This window comes from Lampetra planeri, chromosome 26 (genome assembly GCF_965212315.1).
Source record: "Lampetra planeri chromosome 26, kcLamPlan1.2.h2, whole genome shotgun sequence".
In the NCBI taxonomy this organism is placed as follows: Eukaryota; Metazoa; Chordata; class Hyperoartia; order Petromyzontiformes; family Petromyzontidae; genus Lampetra; species Lampetra planeri.
The window spans coordinates 1605188-1619852 of record NC_136132.1 but is presented as its reverse complement, the minus strand read 5'-3'; positions in this window follow the sequence as shown (position 1 = coordinate 1619852).

The following is a 14665-nucleotide window of genomic DNA, read 5'->3' as shown; positions in this document are numbered from 1 at the left end:
GACCAAGTTTGTTGATACAGCTATATTTACTCTAACATATAATAATATATTTTCAGCAGGGGAAAGAAATCCTCAGTCACTGAGCGTGGCACTCTTATGAAGCGCAAACCTCTTGTGTTCACAGTGGGTACCATTTCTTTCTGAGTAAGTGGATAATCTGCTCATTGCTCTGGCACAAAATGTCTTGCTTTTGCAAGTCGTGCTGAAGAGGGGGCGGGGGAGGGTGGTCTTGAAAATGAGTGAATGGAGAGAGACAGAGCGTCCTTCATGCCACCGCTAAAAAAGGATGATGCAATGCGAAATTGTGTACGAACAGTTGCAGTGGCGGAAACTTGCAATGAGCTTGCCTCGTTGGCAAACGGCCGTTGTGTTGGGGACGAGAGCGAGTCCTCTGCTCTTACACTTGCAGATACTTCACGTGGCTTTGTTTTAACTTGCTGTACCCTTGGGGAACAGTAACTGCCACCATTGATAGAGGCAGAGCTTAAATTCTCGCTGGATATTTTCCACGTGGCTGGTAGGCTGAAATAGGCGACATAACGAGGAGGCATCGCCATCGTGAGATGTATACTGGATGTGGTGGGCCGGGTGAGAATTTTTTTTGGGTTGTTAGTCTGGCCTACACCTGCATGAAATTAGGCCCTGGGTGTAATGAATAACACATTCACTAAATAATTACAGCGGGGTTATTTTTCTGCTGTCACAGAGACGGAAGGAAAATATCGCTGTTTCAGCCGACTGGCCTTCTTCCGTGACGTAAAACTCAGTTATTATTTTTATTTTTCCTGTGAATTATTTTTTAAGCTCACTGAAGCAGCAGCTTATAAAATCAGTGTATTATATTTGAGTAATACAGGATATAGCATCGTTAAAATTACTTGTATTTGTTTGCAATACTGTACGTGTTGCTTAAATGATACTTTACAGGATAATTAATTTTTTTATTTCTCAGTGAAAGTCAACTTTTGTGGTTTACTCTTTACACGATTACATACGTAGCAACGAATTCATGAACCACTTTCACGTACACACAGAGTGATGCTTAAACGGGACTCGTGCTACTTAAAATAGCAGGAAACTCATCACCACCAATGCACCACATTTCGTCAGATCTCAGAAGCTAAGCGGGCACGGGGCCTGGTTAAAATGCTTGGAGGGTTGACCACCAGGACATGCCGTGTGTTGTACACGTGTGTTGTAGACGTGTGGCTGTGACGTGTGTTGTAGACGTGTGTTGTAGACGTGTGTTGTAGACGTGTGTTGTAGACGTGTGTTGTACACGTGTGTTGTACACGTGTGTTGTAGACGTGTGTTGTAGACGTGTGGCTGTGACGTGTGTTGTAGACGTGTGTTGTAGACGTGTGTTGTAGACGTGTGGCTGTGACGTGTGTTGTAGACGTGTGTTGTAGACGTGTGTTGTAGACGTGTGTTGTAGACGTGTGTTGTAGACGTGTGTTGTAGACGTGTGTTGTAGACGTGTGTTGTAGACGTGTGTTGTAGACGTGTGTTGTACACGTGTGTTGTAGACGTGTGTTGTAGACGTGTGTTGTACACGTGTGTTGTAGACGTGTGGCTGTGACGTGTGTTGTACACGTGTGTTGTAGACGTGTGGCTGTGACGTGTGTTGTAGACGTGTGTTGTAGACGTGTGGCTGTGACGTGTGTTGTAGACGTGTGGCTGTGACGTGTGTTGTAGACGTGTGTTGTAGACGTGTGTTGTAGACGTGTGTTGTAGACGTGTGTTGTAGACGTGTGGCTGTGACGTGTGTTGTAGACGTGTGTTGTAGACGTGTGTTGTAGACGTGTGTTGTAGACGTGTGTTGTAGACGTGTGTTGTACACGTGTGTTGTAGACGTGTGTTGTAGACGTGTGTTGTACACGTGTGTTGTAGACGTGTGTTGTAGACGTGTGTTGTACACGTGTGTTGTAGACGTGTGGCTGTGACGTGTGTTGTAGACGTGTGTTGTAGACGTGTGTTGTAGACGTGTGGCTGTGACGTGTGTTGTAGACGTGTGGCTGTGACGTGTGTTGTAGACGTGTGTTGTAGACGTGTGGCTGTGACGTGTGTTGTAGACGTGTGGCTGTGACGTGTGTTGTAGACGTGTGGCTGTGACGTGTGTTGTACACGTGTGTTGTAGACGTGTGTTGTAGACGTGTGGCTGTGACGTGTGTTGTAGACGTGTGTTGTAGACGTGTGTTGTACACGTGTGTTGTAGACGTGTGTTGTAGACGTGTGTTGTAGACGTGTGTTGTAGACGTGTGGCTGTGACGTGTGTTGTAGACGTGTGGCTGTGACGTGTGTTGTAGACGTGTGGCTGTGACGTGTGTTGTAGACGTGTGGCTGTGACGTGTGTTGTAGACGTGTGTTGTAGACGTGTGTTGTAGACGTGTGGCTGTGACGTGTGTTGTAGACGTGTGTTGTAGACGTGTGTTGTAGACGTGTGTTGTAGACGTGTGGCTGTGACGTGTGGCCAGGAGTTTGCAGTGGCAGCCTCTCATTTCCGTGTGCTCCCTCCAGGTACTTCAGTTGCATTGAACTTGCCAATTGCCCGCGAATGAAATTGACCGAACATTGCAAAGCAAAATTCTCCAAAATTCTCCTGCATAAAGTTCTGAGGCTCGCTGAGGTTTTCTTGGGCAAGCGATTAGCATGATTATTTTCGTAATACAATGGTACACTGTTGTCTATGCTCATCTGCACTGAAACTTGCAGATTTCAACTCTCGCAAAGTAAACCCAGTTTAAGGTACCTGCAAATATATTTCGAATTTTGTCTTTAAATCGATATTTCAATCAGTGATGTCGTTGGGATGTCAGGGAGCATTTATTATTATTGAAACATGCTTTTTATGCTGATATGGATTGTACATATCAGTTTAGTATTTACTTATGAAAATATTTTGCTCATAATATCATAATGTTGCATTTAGTCCAATGGATTGGACACAAAACTGTACGGAAAAGACAAACGTTGAGAACGAGTTATTGTTGCGACGTTTTCTAAATCCAGGAGAGCCTGACTGAGTCTCAAGACCCTCCTTTATTCAGGAGGGTCTTGCCAAATGTGCGCAGGAGAGAGCGATGTTGCTGTGTAATCTTAATTGAGCAATTTTCAGGGAGGTTTTCAGCATTGGAATATTTGGCCAATACCTGGTACATTGTAATTTTTTATTATTATTTTTACAAATAAGAAGGTAAAAGTTGAGACCAAAATATGAATGATTCTTGAATTTAATTTTGACCATGAATCACAAGAATCAAGTGAATGGCTGGCCAGGTGATGTTGTTACCTGGCTATCACTCAGCCAGGTGAGAGCCCACTCAGACAGCGTCTCTTCTGCAATGCAAATCTAGGACAAAACAAGGAGAGAGAGAGAACAAAAAAACGAACATGATGTGGCAGCAAAAGCTGGTTTTGGTTTATTAAACGTTATAGTTTGACATAAAATTGACGGTGCCAACTGGCAGATCAGAAAAATAAATGAAATTATCTTATTTTTCATACATTAACCCATCAGTATCACAAAGGACACCAATGATAATGTTTAATATGTACGTTAGTGTACAAAGTCACAATACAATATAATATTTTCTCGTACGTGTATTTTGAATGATAATTGATATGCAATATATTCATATTCTTAGGTTTTTTTCGGTAAAATCACGTAGGTAAAACATTAAAATTCATAAAAGTAAAATAAAATAAAAATCACGAGAATATGAATCCTTGCAGTCACGAAAGCTTCAAATCTAGATATGCAATATGCTTTAACCATGAATGCGATACTGTAGTTGAGCCAACGTTTTACTATCGGGTCACACAAAACTTGCCAAATTCTGCAACAACAAAAAGATCTTAACCCTGAGATAATAACGACGATCACATATTCCGTGGGAGCCGTTTACATGTAGATTTGAACATCTAGAAGGTAAAAGCACAGCCTTGCAAGTACTTTCTCACTCCACTGCTGGCAGAAGGGCCTTCATTCGAGGTAGCTCCAGAGGATCCCTTTAGAGGGTATTTGGCCTACTCTTCCACACTGCTCATCACCTGCTCGCCACCTGCCGATTGACGAAGTGTGGTGTCCCCATTTATCCTGCTTGGTGGACAGAGGTGAGGGGGGGGGGGTCGGGGGGATTCAGGTGGAGTGCCACGGTGGCTAGGAGATGTTAACTACCTCGCCTGGTATACAGAAGGTCGTGGGTTTGATGCCGACCCTGACGCCTGTTGCTGTATGTTTGGAGTTTGCGTGTCTCTCTCTCTCGCTCATCATCATCACGGTGGCTATGATATGTTAACTACCTCGCCTGGTATACAGAAGGTCGTGGGTTTGATCCCGACCCTGACGCCTGCTGCTGTATATTTGGAGTGTGCGTGTCTCTCTCTCTCGCTCATCATCATCACGGTGGCTATGAGATGTTAATTACCTCGCCTGGTATACAGAAGGTCGTGGGTTTGATGCCGACCCTGACGCCTGCTGCTGTATATTTGGAGTGTGCGTGTCTCTCTCTCTCGCTCATCATCATCACGGTGGCTATGAGATGTTAACTACCTCGCCTGGTATACAGAAGGTCGTGGGTTTGATGCCGACCCTGACGCCTGCTGCTGTATATTTGGAGTGTGCGTGTTGTCCCCGTGGTCGCGTGGATTTTTCTCCGGGTTCTCCGGTTTTTCTTTCCACATTTAGAAACATGCATTGAGAGTATTTGGCTGCTATAAATTTCCACGCGATGAGCCACTTTGTTGAGCGATCATTTGCGGCCAGGTCGCTTCAGAAAAATAGCTCTATAGCTCTGTGAGGCTTACCTGGTAAAATAAAAAGTGTATAGTTTATTCCGGATCTTGCACCATTATTTCACCTGCCAGTGCTGGGAGATGGAACCGGTGACCTCCGGATTGCAAGTCCAGTGTGGTAACAATTACGCCATGGCATCATCCCCCGTATACATGAACGCAACATGTTTAATGTAAATTTTCATGAACTGCGTGTGTTAATATTAACTTTTTTGGGGGTATTCGTTCTGCTCGGTCCAGCCACGCGTTAGTAGCTGCAGAGTTCATTCATTGCAAGCTGCTGGGCTTGCCAGAGGCGAGCAGCCCTTTACTACAGCGGAGGGGAGAAATTTATTTTTTCAAATTGTACGCTCGGCACCACTAAGCAAAAATGACAGAAGATGATTGGCTATCTACGTTGTGCTTCAGGGTGGAACGCCTCCTAATGGATATAAATGTAGCGCGCCGTGTATACCTAACGCTCCTGTCCAATGTTCCCCTAATGCCATTTTTCACTAAGCATGCAATGTTATTCTCTCCCGCGAAACCGCTTGTTTAGATTTTTTTCGTAATCATCCATTTTCTTACTAATGCCAATCAATGTTAATAGGCGCCACGGTGGCGAGATGTTAACCACTTCGCCTGGTATACAGGAGGTCGTGGGTTCGATCCCGACTGTGGCGCCTGCTGCTGTATATTTGGAGTTTGCGTGTCTCTCTCCCCCTGGTCGCGTGGATTTTTCTCCAGGTCCACCGGCTTTTCCTTCCACATTTAGAAACACGCGTGGAGAATATTTGGCTGCTATATATTTGCAATTGACAAGCCACTTCATTGAGATATCATTTGTGGCCAGGTCGCTTCTGAAAAGAGCTGTATAGCTTAGTGGGCCTTACATGGTAAACTAAAACATAGTTTTAGTTGACATAGTTTTAGTTCATAAGAAAAATAGTCAGACACGCAAACACGATCAGATTACACTATAGAGTGTCACCATATTTATTTTATTTAGTTTGTACATGTGTGGTGATCTTATCCATCCACTGGTCAATGAGGCTCTTCCGCATGCTGTTTGTGTCACAGGGGTTATTCAATCGTACTGCACCACACTAATCAGTGCGGGTTGGCTAAGGTAGGCGAGACCAGACTTTGGAGCATACACGTTGAATACAACAACGGATCTTGCTACATTGCCCTCTGCTACCCATAACGTTGCCCCGTAGCAAACCACAGCACCTCTAATTTCATGCTGTAATTGATTTGAGGATAAAACACGCCCGTGCTCCAGCACTGCGAAGCTCCATTTCCACGCGCGTGTCGGTGCCATACCTCCACGTGGCAGGGAAATTTCAGGAGCGCAAAATGTGGACTAATCTCCAACTGTTCCATCTGGGTGGGATAGAGTATTGTCCCCTCGCACGTGTGTGAACTTTGACCGGGTGCTCCCGATTTCCTCCCATATGTAAAACACTCAATAATTGGCTGAAAACATCTTGGTATGTATAGAGGGCCGTAGAACTTGGGCGATTGTTGGTAGCACCGGCCGGCTCACGGCCTGACTGCTACCTTGCTGCTTGTATGTGGTTCCTCGCACCTGTGAATGGTTCTGTCACTACGAGAATCATTGAATACTGTGAGTAGAAATTATATAATAAAATTGGTATTAAGAAAGTGTGGAAACAAAAAATGTGGGCTCTCTGCAGCTGTTGGTGGGTTGACAAAAGTCAGATCCAATTTTTTCATTTGGGTTAAAGTGATACATTTGATTACTTTTTTTTATCATTGTTTTAAGTACAGCAATAATAATGCAAAGTGAGGCAAGAGCACACTCGCTCTCGAAGCCTGCGCTACCAAGCACAGCCTCCAACTTGCGGTAAAATAATATGCTTTATCTCCGGATGCAATAATCGTTTTAATAATACGGCGATAAATATTGAGGTGACAAGTGCACACTTGCTCACGTGCATTGCGCATGCAAGCGTTCTGCTGCAGCTGCAGCTGCTGCTGCTGCAGATGCAGATGCAGCAGCAGCAGCTGCTGGCGGCCAGGGTGCGCCGCGTTCGTGTTTGTGATCGCTATCACTTGTTGGTCAGTCCATGCCGCACAATCGCTCCACGGCAGAGTGTATTCCCCATATATACTGAGGCCTTCCTCACATTTGACCTCCCCTCCCAACGGGGGCTGCTCCCAGACAAACAGAAGCGGCAATATCCAAGATGTCTCAGCTCATCGGCAAAGGCATACATAACATGGGTGGGGCGCGGGGGGGGGGGACCAACGCTCCCCGCGGCTCCCGCCTTAAAGGGGAAAAGATTGCCTATCGATCCATCGCTAAATATTCAGCACGGGATTCTGGCAGGGCGATGGCGAGGCCTGAAGGGGAGCAGCGACCCCCCCCCCACCACCCTCCTGGCAGGATTGGGGAGGTGCTGTCTCATCCAGCAGTGGAACTCGGCACAAACAAACCGTACTCTAGGGTTTTTCGGTAAAGTCACTTGATACAGCAATCGTGCTGTGACGGTTCCACCTGAAGACGGAAGCTTGTGTTGCCTCCGAAACGTCGTGATTTTTTATTTTATTTTATTTCTATTATTACTTTTATTAATTTTATTGTTTACCTACGTGACTTTACCGAGAACACCTGAGAGTATGAATCCTTGCAGTCACGAAAGCTTCAAATCTAGAACAAGCAGACCGAGCAGAAGCTTAGCGGCCCAAGCAGGCGAAGGAAATCCGGATTCAGGAAAAATCAGGGGTCGTCTCAAATTATAATCCTAATTACCACAAAAAGATAAGTAGCATAAGAAATACATTAATCTCTCTCATTTCCATCTTGTCTGCATCTCTCCTCTCTCATCTGACTACGACATCCCCAATTTTGTCCACAAATTCCCATACGTCATTCCATCTAGCGTCCTCATGTCTATGCATATTCTGTCATCTCACGAGGATTTTCGTTTGAAATGGGCCTTCCCCCCAAATGGCCTCGTCCAATCAGGGCCATCCACCGAGGTGGAGAGATGTTAACTACCTCGCCTGGTATACAGGAGGTCGTGGGTCAATCCCGACCCTGACGCCTGCTGTATATTTGCAGTTTGCATGTTCTCACTGGTTTTTCCCACCACATTTATAAACATGCCTTTAGAGCATTTGGCTGCTATACATTTTCACGTGATAAGCCACTTTATTGAGCTATCATTAGTGACCAGGTCGCTTCTGGAAGAGGAAAAATACCAGCTGTATAGCTCAGTGGGAATTACCTGGTCAAATAAAAAAAGACACCAGTTTAGTTTCAGGTGCCGGGAGTCGGGGTGGCCGCAATCGGAGGCCGCTCCCTCTCGCCGCCTCGACTCCACCGGGCACCGGCGTGGGCCCGGCCCGAGGTTCCCCGCGACACGCGGCGGCGGCGGCGGGCCGAGCGCGGAGCGGCGGTGATGGAGGGTGCGACGTGACCGCGCTGACAGCTTTATACTTTCGGCTTTAAGCCGCTGATGTGTTATTAAATGTTCCTGCCAAAAGCTGTTTCTGTAAGAAAGTGAGCGAGCAGATAAAGTTGGCGCCGGTCGTCTCTTCACTTTTGCCCATAGCAGATCCAAGGCTTCTGATAAATGCAATCTGCGATTGTGGGTCTTCGTCTTTTATTTATTTCATTCAAAGAATCGCACGGCACGAGGACAGTTTAAGGAGTGTGTTCATTCCAGTTCTTTATATTCTGATTGTGCGGCGGTAAATATAGAATCCAATGCTGATGCTATCGAACGGAATGAATTGTTATAACAATACTGTGATGTATACCTTCAACAGGGAGAGAAGTGCTCGGCTGGCCCGTGAAGGCAAACGGCTCTCTGGGACTGCTGCTTGCGTTAGAGGAATTGAGACAGTGTTTAGGGAAAGAATCCAACATGGCCATCATATTAAATAGGTAATTAGACAAATCATGGACTCCAGATTAGCTTATGTTCCCTGTAATGTTGCTCGTAAGTTCTCCTTTCTCCAGAGAATGCACATAATTAAATAGATTTGCATAACATTTTAAACAGCCATCAGCATTTAATTAGCGTGCCACTGCAGAGTGCGCTTTGCCGCTCTGCGAGAGGCGCCAGATCTACATTGTAAACTGCTAATTTACAACTGTTTCATTACCAGCTGCAGCGGCTCATTTAGACTTCATAACGCAACTAAATGGCAATTCATTGCGGCACACCGCTTATTCATCAACGCCGCACAGCTGGGCTAAACAGCGCCCATCAAAACCATAAATATGCTTAGCGGAGGCCGCAATTCCCCCGATATTGTTCGGGGCACAAAAAATATGTCTCGGGAGATAGTTGCGGATGACGTCGCGCCTGATCGGGGTGGCATCGGATGTCATCATTATCATCATCATTATCATCATTATCATCATCATCATCATAATCCTCATCATTATTGTTGTTGTTGTTAAAACGGACGCACCGAATGCCGACTCCGATATGAATCGCGCGTCGTTCCCAACGCGGCTGACGCAGGGGGCTTGCATTGCGTTGTTTTTTCACCCCCCCCCCCCACCACGAACCACCAACCTTCCTCATCCCCACAATGATTCGTTTTAAAATACGTTTTAAGGGAGAATTGCTTTTAAACTAAATCCATCTCTGAATTGAGGCCAGTGCCTTCCCATCACATTAAAATGCTGCGCCGGACGTTAAGCTTATTACGGCTTTATAGCGCTGATACGTCGCTGCCGAATTAATTTTCCGAACGGCCCCGATCATCGCTAAATACCTAGGGGACTAATCATAATCCGCTCTCTGCCCACGTGCGTTCGCCGGCAGCTGTGTGCTCCAATAAAACAAACAGCCGCTTTCACGCCGCAGCCGGCTCCGTGATGGCGAGCCTAATTGAAATATTGTTCGGGTGTCGCGCAGATTACATTAAGTGGCAGCCTAATAATTTGACAGGGGAGTAATAGAGATGTCCGGCACCGCGAACCCCCCCCCCTATCCTCCTTCTCCTCCCCATGAATGCAAGAAATGAGGTGTGATCGCTAACAGCTGCTTTTATACCCCGACGGCCGTGCCGTCTGCCGCGAGGCGTCACGCGACGCGCCGTGCGAGATGATCCCAGCGCTCCTCCGAGAGCCCCCCCCCCTCTATCCACACACCCCCCCCCGTATCCACTGTGAAACCTTCAGCCGTTTCCCTAACGCGAGCAGAGAAACATCATGCTTTGTCACGGGGGGAAAGGGAAGAAAGAAATGTCACGTAAATTGGAATTGCGCGCAGTATCTAAGGGACGCTGCTGCCCTGGTCTACAGCCGGTCAGTGCCGCCACTGGACTTTGCAATCCCCAGAGGTCAGTCGCAGTTGAACCAGCGGTGCAAGATTCGGAAATCCCACATACCGCGGCTGCATAAATGGGTAACGAACCACACTCAGTCGATGGGCGGCAGGTCGCGTGTGCTGGGCTAAAGTGTCGGTACTTTCACCTCCTTTTTTTCAAGACGTCTGGCCCAGCGTGCAAGGGCAGGCAAAAAAAACACCCCCCGAGTGCAAACGCAGGAGCAAGTGACGTCGTGGTGATGTGCAACTTTACCTTTCACCGACGACGGTGTTCTGGGTGAGCTGCGTAGCTCTGGCGCGAGGCACGGGAAGCACTTCGAGGCGGTCGTGTACGACACATCGCCGCGTTGAGCTGATTGTTACGCAGGCAAATGTCGTGTCAACGAGGCGTGGGTGCTCATTCGATTCAGCGTTCGCGTTTATGATGTTTGTAGCTACGTTTGTAGTTCACGGACTGTTATCCAATTGAGCGACAACTTTCTGTTGATCCACCGCATATGGTAAATCCACTGCTGGATGAAGGCTTCCAAAAGCCTTGGCGGATATGAGAATTGTTTAACCATACTTTAACATATATCATAAACATATACACATATAGACCAACACGTTTATCCCCTCTTCCATTGAAGAAGATTAAATATTCACATCCATTGCTTGAAATGGAAAGTGTTGTGCATTCATCGATTTGTGAGCCGCCACGACAAACGTAGAGTGTAAGCATCCATTTGATAAATTATATACTTTGTCATTTAACAATTGCATTTTTTTGCGGTGAGATTATGTTTTATCGCGTGCACTAATACACGATTCACTTGTTTACGTCTGCAAATGGGCCCGTCAATAGTTGTTTTTCTTCACTACTTTGCGTCATTTCATATTATTAATCAATTTATGAACTGCATCGCCAGAGCCATTTGTTAGTATTGCCGTTGTCATTCCCCTTAATCACGATCATGAATCGAGCGAAATTAAAACTGCGGCTTATTGGCGAAACAGCGCCGAGCGGAGTACACCACGCCGGACGATTTCACGGCGCGCTCACACTTCACACAACCATCTGCGGGAGCGGCCGTTGTTTTAACTCCCGTAAAGAAAATAACGCAGAAAATTGTGGACAAAGTAAGCGAACTGAGCAGAGGCGACCTCGCGGCATACAGATGAGCTCGCCGGCCTGGCGGCAGAAAAAGGGCCCTTTGTGCGTGCCGGGGCGGACCATGGCTGGCGTTAAACATTTACCCACACATCTCGGAGGCCCCAATCTGCATTTTTATTATTGGGACCAAACAAAGGGCCCTTGCTCGGAGTGATGTACAGGCTGTACATTTCTATTTCATTTTCAGAGCCCGTCCGAAGGGGCCCCCTGATGGGGCGAGAGGGACTCGGCCAGGCCACTTTTTTGTACGTGCGCATTCAGCGACATTGATGGCTTGCCATTGGCGTCGGCTGTAGCGCGGGCTGTTCGTTAAAATATATATCTTAGTACGTGTTTGCGAGTGTCAATTTCTTTTCAGAGGCTCTTGTGCGTACGGTTGAGAACTCGTTCTCAACTTGCGGCACAATCGCGCACAAGTATTGCACAGAGGCTAAAGCTGTGAGCATCGACGGTGAACTTGGCTTCACATTTGTGCGGCTCGAGTGGCTGTAGTTGTATGATTATTTGTGTGCGTGCGGTCAGAAATCGTTTGAAAATGTAGTCGAAGAACGGGAGCTTGAATCTTGCGGTAATTAAACGAGACAGCAATGTATCTACAAATCTCTGGTTGAACTTCCGCCCCTGATCCCGTGCCCTTTCGTTAACTGCCGCCACGACAACAATCCCCCAGGCAGCCCGGCCGCTGCTTAGCGACCCAGTAGGGTCTTCAGATCAAATGTGCCCATCAATCAGAGTAAACTCAAGTCCTTCTCTCCACATACCTTGCAATGCTTTACCTGGCTCTTCACTTCCCCACTCAAATTGAACCAGCTTGCTTTTCCCACTACCCCCCCCCCCCGCACGCCAATCAGCAGCCCCAACTTAAAATATTGCTGCAAACTTTCACCGTGTCACCATACTCCTTTGGCCGGCTAAGGGCCTAATGTTATAAATTGGCAAAGCAGCCAAGGATCAAACAGGTCAGACTCGAGCGATAGGGCTGAAGAGGCAGTGGGCTGCTGTGGGTCACTTGGCATCTTGCCTCTCATGTTTCCTGTGCAGAATGTCACCGGCACTGCAAGATCAGATGCTCGGCAGATAAGGGACGTTGATAAATATATAGTTTTAGGAAGCGATAAACAAAACGTCAACTTCGAAGGTGAAAGATACGCCGGGAAATCACCCCACAAGTGCAACTGCTAGAAATATTATGGCAATTCTGGTTTCTTATTTTATTTATTGGTGGAAGGTAGTGGAAGTAAATGCGTATGCGTTTTTAAAGGCTCATTAAAGAAACAATTTCGTCGTCATCTTCAATTACGATGGTACCTATTGGTCAAATTTATTTGTGATTTTTTTTTTAAACAAAAAGCTTTTCTTGTTTGATATGAAATGCATTTAAAGGATGAATTTATTGGTCTTTAATGTTTTTTTTTTCCTTTCCTCTCAGCTCACGGCATTCTTAGAATAAGTTGGATACATTTCATTCGTGCAGGCAATCTGTCTGCCTTGTAAAATGGCACCGCTCTTCCTAAATGTAAAAAAAAAAGAGAAGGACAGAAATCACAGCGCGCTATGCGCACACGTCGCGTGATTTATTATTCTAAAATTTATCACTGCCCATTTGCGCATTACCTGATGTACGCTAATGTAGTTTGCACAGGATGCTTTATGGCCTTACTGCGCCAGATATATATTCACGGAGCAATAAATCTAGTCTTCCTATGTCGACTGAAAAATGCTACAGCCGTGACTCTTTGTAAAACTTCTGCCTCCTAAATCCTGCTACTTTTCCCAGCAGCATTTTGACTATTTTTATGGGATCATGTATACTATTATGTATACCAGGAAAATGTCACAGACACCATACATTGAAGTTTAACGAAACAGCTGAGCTTATGTCCAGTCGTAAAATGGGCTGCAACTCCAGAAAGTGTTAACGGTTCTACGGGTCCTAACTGCCCTTGGTTGCCCTGTGGCTTGAAAAAAATCTTTTGATAGGTTTGCGAACGCAATGGAATCTTATTTGGATGCAGCAAGCAGCAGTGGAATCTGTTTAACTGTCGCCACTTTGTGGTTCAGAATTTATTTTCTCACCTGTCACTGTTGAATATCACAATCACCAAGAATTTAAAATTTAATTTAAACAGTGTGCTTATTTGAGCAATCATCAACATAATCAGTTTGATTTCATGCTAAATGGCCACGCTTTGATGGCGTAATATTTAGCGGTAACTTTTTTTTTTTTACCACACAAAATCAGGGAAGAGAGTGACTTCCATTACTCTGCTCTGACCCATAATCACCACCGTTATTATAAACCGTTGGTGGCTGGCGCAATTTAGTCCGTAATAGCACGGAGGCATTTTGTTGGAATAATTTACAGGGACAGGGATCAGAGGTGTGTAATGTTTGGACAATACGTTAACGCCGATGGCTCTGGTGTGCCCAGCCGTGGAAGGTAAGCGGATATGCTCTGATTTAGATCATGACAACAGGGACAGCCCTATCAATTTGTTTCTATGCGGAAGCTGCCAAACCGCTCACAACACGCTGCCTTATGCATTAAACATGCGGACAGCCGGCAAGGATAGTGGTTAGCGTGCTCGTCGCTGGGCCAGTTTGCTCAAGGCCCCACTGTTTTGAGTACATAAGTCGCTTAGCATTGGGAGTGGGGGATTATTTGGTTGGGCTTCAAATATATTGCTGCATGTCTTCCAAGAGTACCGCTTTATTCGCTATGCTATGGCAAGATTGCGAGATTGAAATCCCGTTTTGGGGGGGCGGTCGACTCGACCCATCATCCATCCGTGGTTGATAAAGTAGATATCACTTTGTGTGGAAACTCATGAGCGATCATCGTAACAGAGAGATTGGCAACCGCAATCGATGGGAATGTGAAATTTCCATCGCCGGCTCATGGCCACCCCACCGACAGATGCAAACACCGCGACGGCGCTCGTTTGAGCGTTCGAACGCATTAACTTGCCATGGCAAATTGAAACCGAGGGTGTCCCTTTGCAAAACTGATCTACAACTACTGAAATTAATGGACTTCCGTTTGGCTATAAATAATTATAATTGAAGAGCCATTTGCCCATTCACTGCTGGATGGGGGCCTCTCCACGACACGTCGGCCACGGGGGATTGTTTTGCTGGGCAACATTGCCGTGTTGGTCAGTGTGGGTGAAGGTGGTGGGGGTGGGGGGGGAACCCAAGGCTGGCTCAGATGCCACTGGACACTTTTGTTATCCTTGGCCAGAAGTCTCACTTAAGTTGCTGGTTTCAGAGTGTAGGACACTAAGCACCGTGTCACCGATCCACCGGGTTTCCAATGAATGAAATTGAATTGAGATGCCATCTAGCGCTACGAATTTAACTGGCCAATCACATTCCGCACAAACCAGCTTTTAATGTGACGGCTGATTTTTAAAATCATCAA